The sequence below is a fragment of the Oncorhynchus gorbuscha genome, linkage group LG22 (assembly GCF_021184085.1).
Source record: "Oncorhynchus gorbuscha isolate QuinsamMale2020 ecotype Even-year linkage group LG22, OgorEven_v1.0, whole genome shotgun sequence".
NCBI classification, from domain to species: domain Eukaryota; kingdom Metazoa; phylum Chordata; class Actinopteri; order Salmoniformes; family Salmonidae; genus Oncorhynchus; species Oncorhynchus gorbuscha.
Window position 1 is genome coordinate 37,581,211 of NC_060194.1, and position 6,079 is coordinate 37,587,289.

A 6,079-nucleotide genomic window follows, 5' to 3' on the forward strand; every position below is an offset into this window, starting at 1 on the left:
TCTCTCTCTCTCTCTCTCTCTCTCTCTCTCTCTCTCTCTCTCTCTCTCTCTCTTCCTCTCTCTGTCCCAGACTGCTGTGTCACTGTACATAATGAACTAGAGGTACAGACTCTAATCACTAAAAGACAATGCTACCTGCTGTGGGGAGTGATGGGAATAAGAAGGACCTCTGAGTCTCAGTGGATGTGATCAGTCATGCTGTCCTTTAAACTGAAATGTCAGTTTTCACCACTAGATGTCAGCCACAGTCTCTCTGTCACAGCAGACCATTCATAATGAGCTGATTTGGGCAGACTTGGTGGAAAAGGTACATAATTGTCATACGTGAGGAAACGTAAAGATACCTTAACCCTCCTGTTGTGTTCGTTTCATGTTAATTAATTCTGTGTTCCCGGTCCAAAATCCATAATAATACATATAATATCACCTAATGTCACCTAATGTTGTATTACAAATACTCAGATGAAACATATTGTGTTATTTATCACAGACTACTTTGTGGCAAAGTTTAACAATGACATTTGTTTTGAAACCATTTCAAATGTTTAAATAGTGGCAGGATTTTCTGTCATCAATCCGGGATATGGCGTATTTCATTGGCCCCGGGGTCATCCTGATAACATTTTCAGCCGGCAGCCGACCTCTCCTCTCAGGTGGGGATGAAGACCAGGACAAATTCCCATTCTTTGACCGGAATGTAACAACAACCTCAGCAGGGCCCTCTTCCTCATCACTGGAATGTAACAACAACCTCAGCAAGGCCCTCTTCCTCAACACTAGATTGTAACAACATCCTCAGCAAGGCCCTCTTCCTCATCACTGGAATGTAACAACATCCTCAGCAGGGCCCTCTTCCTCATCACTGGAATGTAACAACAACCTCAGCAGGGCCCTCTTCCTCATCACTAGATTGTAACAACAACCTCAGCAGGGCCCTCTTCCTCATCACTGGAATGTAACAACAACCTCAGCAAGGCCCTCTTCCTCATCACTGGAATGTAACAACAACCTCAGCAGGGCCCTCTTCCTCATCACTGGAATGTAACAACAACCTCAGCAAGGCCCTCTTCCTCATCACTAGATTGTAACAAGAACCTCAGCAAGGCCCTCTTCCTCAACACTAGATTGTAACAAGAACCTCAGCAAGGCCCTCTTCCTCATCACTGGAATGTAACAACAACCTCAGCAAGGCCCTCTTCCTCAACACTAGATTGTAACAAGAACCTCAGCAAGGCCCTCTTCCTCAACACTAGATTGTAACAACAACCTCAGCAAGGCCCTCTTCCTCATCACTGGAATGTAACAACAACCTCAACAAGGCCCTCTTCCTCAACACTAGATTGTAACAAGAACCTCAGCAAGGCCCTCTTCCTCATCACTGGAATGTAACAACAACCTCAGCAAGGCCCTCTTCCTCAACACTAGATTGTAACAAGAACCTCAGCAAGGCCCTCTTCCTCAACACTAGATTGTAACAACAACCTCATCAAGGCCCTCTTCCTCAACACTAGATTGTAACAAGAACCTCAGCAAGGCCCTCTTCCTCAACACTAGATTGTAACAACAACCTCAGCAAGGCCCTCTTCCTCAACACTAGATTGTAACAACAACCTCAGCAAGGCCCTCTTCCTCAACACTAGATTGTAACAACAACCTCAGCAAGGCCCTCTTCCTCAACACTAGATTGTAACAACAACCTCAGCAAGGCCCTCTTCCTCAACACTAGATTGTAACAACAACTTCAGCAGGGCCCTCTTCCTCAACACTAGATTGTAACAACAACCTCAGCAAGGCCCTCTTCCTCAACACTAGATTGTAACAAGAACCTCAGCAAGGCCCTCTTCCTCAACACTAGATTGTAACAACAACCTCAGCAAGGCCCTCTTCCTCAACACTAGATTGTAACAACAACCTCAGCAAGGCCCTCTTCCTCAACACTAGATTGTAACAAGAACCTCAGCAAGGCCCTCTTCCTCAACACTAGATTGTAACAACAACCTCAGCAAGGCCCTCTTCCTCAACACTAGATTGTAACAACAACCTCATCAAGGCCCTCTTCCTCAACACTAGATTGTAACAACAACCTCAGCAAGGCCCTCTTCCTCAACACTAGATTGTAACAACAACCTCAGCAAGGCCCTCTTCCTCATCACTGGAATGTAACAACAACCTCAGCAAGGCCCTCTTCCTCAACACTAGATTGTAACAACAACCTCAGCAAGGCCCTCTTCCTCATCACTGGAATGTTTCACATCGGTTGTCTCTTGGTCTGGATCATATTCTGTGTTGTCTTCAACTTCTGACACTTCCACCTCTAATGCATCTTCACTGTCAGTTTCCTGACCTCTCTCCTCCTCACCAGTGTCATGATCAAAGATATGATCAACATACAGTATATCGTTTGGTCATTGTGCTGCCACAGAATGAATTGTGATCAAGGCCTCAAAAAAGCTTTATATACCAGAGCTGCGAGAAAAGTTCTATATATTATTGAAACAATTTTGCAATTATTTGTGAGAATGCCAACAGGTGTGGTTCTCGTGGGGGAAAGATTCTATTGGGGAAAGGTTCCTGTGGGGGTTGCCATGGGAGCCAAGAAGGGGAGTGAGGTGTGTGTGTGTTTGTGTTCAAACACACATGCATGTGGGGTCTGGGAGAGGAAGTGTGTCCATCTGATGAATGGGCATGTGCCTGAAGTCAATTTTATACACTAATTGTAGTCTCACCCATTCATTTAGACCGGAACACAGCAGGAGGGTTAATAGAAAATGATTCAAGTAAATGTGAAATTCACCCAGTAAAATACTAACTGAGTAAAAGTCTCTGGTATCTGGTTTTAAATGTACTTAAGTACAGTGGTGGAAAAGGCACTATTTGTGTTTAGTGAGTCCGCCAGATCAGAGGCAGTAGGGATGACATTGCGTTATATTATTAGGAGCGTGAATTTGACCATATCACTGTCCTGCCTGAGCATTTGAAATGTAACAAGTACAGGGAAAATGTATGGGAGTAAAAAAGTATGTATTTACTTTAGGAATGTAGTGGAGTAAAAGTAAAAGTTGTCAAAAATATAAATAATACAGATACCCCCCAAAATCTACTTAAATAGTACTTCAAATTGTTTTTACTTAAGTACTTTACACCACTGACTAACTGTTCAAAGCAAATGATAGTGTTTCAGATTGCTTCTCTGATAACCTATCCTCTATAAGAGCTCTGAATACATCTCTTCGACCCGCAGTGGCGTATCTGTGTGCGTCAGACTTCTTACTCAACCTCACCTTTAGTGTTTGAACTATTCAGTCAGAAATCACTGGCCCATCAACTTAAGGACTGACGAAACTAATTTGTCTCCACTTAGCGACACACAAGCCTTTGAATCGACTTTGTGAAGAATTTCTTTAACCACTCCCTGAAGGCTCTTTATAAATCATCTTCTGTCCTGGACGAGGAACTTCTGAAGAGTTTACTTCAATGGTAACTTCATTAAATGTAGTTGTTGTACGCTAGCATACTGGAGCTGGCAGACACTTAAAACCCATAACAGTCTAAGCCCTGTCTAAGCCGGGGGATGGGGGTTCAACTAAGGTATATGGAATTGTTTTAAGAAGGTCATACCAAGGACCATTTAGCTATTTGATTTAGAATGTTAAGACCCATTGAAGTATCCCAAAAAATATTTAAATTTTTTTTTAATGAAAAACTATTTTTGGCCTTACTGCTACTAGCCGACACAAACACATTGAATAACATATTTACTACATGGAATTTGTTGAATTTCTTTGACATGTATTTAACCCTTTATTTTGGGCACAAAACAAACGCAATATACAGTATTCTTCAACTGGTTCTGGGGGCCATTCAGACGAGTCTTGTGAGGACTGTGGACGTCCTAGAGAAAGACAACCAACATGTATGTGTTTGTGAGAGTCTCGCCTTTCCACAAAGGGGAAACCCAAATCTGGGCCTCGTGTTCGCACACTACAGACAGAAGTTGTCAGATCGGCTGTACCGACTTCAGACGAGTCCCAAGGCACATTTGGCGGCCATAGAGCAAAACGGAGAACACGTTGTGTTTGTGAGAGTCTCACAGTGGTCATAACCATTTGGTTGCTACAGGTAATTTTGTGAGAAGACTCTGTCACCTTTCACCGCAGATGCAGAAGTGTGACATCAGTGGATTTGGTGGATTAATAGGCATCCAATGCAAGCTGATATCTCTATAGCTTAAATTGACAGATTTTTATTGGGATGTTTTAATTATGCTAATTAGATTCCCGCGGGGCACGGACATTGACTCTAGGGGATTTAAACTGTGTAGTACTACGGCTCTATTCAATCTGTGTCAATGAAGCATTAACATTGAAGTGTTGACACACCAGGGAATATTGCCCCAAATTAGTACAAGGAAGCTATGTAGAAATACAGATGGTCTAAAGGGCCCTTCCCTCTTTGTTCCCTTCATCTGTACTGGTCTTAAAACAAAGGCTATGGTAAAACAATCAAACATTTATCTGTGCTTTCACTCATCCAGTTTGATGCCAGTGCAGTTGGAGGAAAGGAGATGAGGAGAGGAAAAGCCACTTTACCCAATTGAGATACACCCGGATGAATCATCTCTACCATCAGTCTCATCCCATTTCTCTCCCATAATCCACTGTAGTCTGTGCCCTGAGCCCTATTCCAATACTTTTGCAATGCCTCCTTCTTTCTTACCTTCCTGTAATCCCTTTTCTGACATGTAATGACATGTAAAGTAATCCCTTTTCTGACATGAATGGATCTAAGCTCTTGCTTTCACCTCCCTTTCGAGGTTGGATCAGTGATTATGTGGTTATGTGGTAGTCCCACCTAGCTATCTTTAGATTAATGCACTAATTGTACGCCGCACTGGATAACAGTGTCTGCTAAATGACTTAAATGTAAAAGTTAAAATAAATATTACTCAGAGGAGACAAAGAGATGATTTATTGAACAGGGCTATGGACTGCTCTCTCAGTGGTTTGAATGCCAGTGTGCATTCACCTTGGCTCACTCAGCAACACTGGATCTGGCCAGAGAAGCCTGTGGGTCTGGCTAAAGCTTGTATACAATCAACCCCCACAGCCATTCATCATCACAGACACAGAACATCCAGAACAACAGAGGTGATTGGTGTTGTATAAGGCCAGAGAGAGACTAAAAGCCTTGTACACAAGGTTATAGGATTTCACTAGCATTTTACTTGAGCCATCTGGCCTACGTGCTAATAATGATGTTACAGACATCATAAATAGTAAAGAGTCTGTAACTCATGTAATTTTATGGCAGCGGTCATGAGTCATGAATCCTTAGGAAATCTGTTATGTGGGTACAATGAAACCGTTAGGTTGTCCTTTTGAAAAAGGGTTTGAGTAGGCCTAAAGTGCATTTTCTTACGTCAGAAACGGCGACTGAGTTTAGGCCTACTCGAATCCTTTTTCAAAAGGGCTTCCTGTCCGCCGAAGAACTAGCGCTGCACCAAACGTCCTCAGATGTTTACAGTGGAGATGTGGAGCCAGTGTGCGTGTGAGTGAGTCAGAAAGTTAAGCTGACAAACCGTATGTGTGGGCCTTGTGTCCTCCTCTCTGACTGTGTACAAAGCTTTCCTGCTGGCCAAGGTTGCCTGTCTACATTCCTGGATGCCTGTCGTTGTCACAGCAACCGAGCAAAAAGCATTGAGCTGAAAAGGCACTGCTACGTTGTTTCACCAAATAGCTAAAAGTTGCCATGACTAATGGAATGACTTTCTTTATATTTGTGAGAGTGAAGCAGGATGATGACGGTGCTATTCCGACTCACTTCCTGCTTTTTATTTGGCACACAAAGTCACACACTGCTGTACAGAATGGCTTTAGATATACAGACATTCTTGGGAGGGAAACACAATTCACTTTATTATGCTCTTAAATATTTTACAGTTCATCACATGAGAGCAAGGATGAACACTTTAACATGTGTTTCAATTCATTTGATCAATGAATCCCATTATGGTATATTACCAAAAACTGTGCAGTATTATCTAATAATATTCTCTCTTAATCTAATGGTAATCCAAATT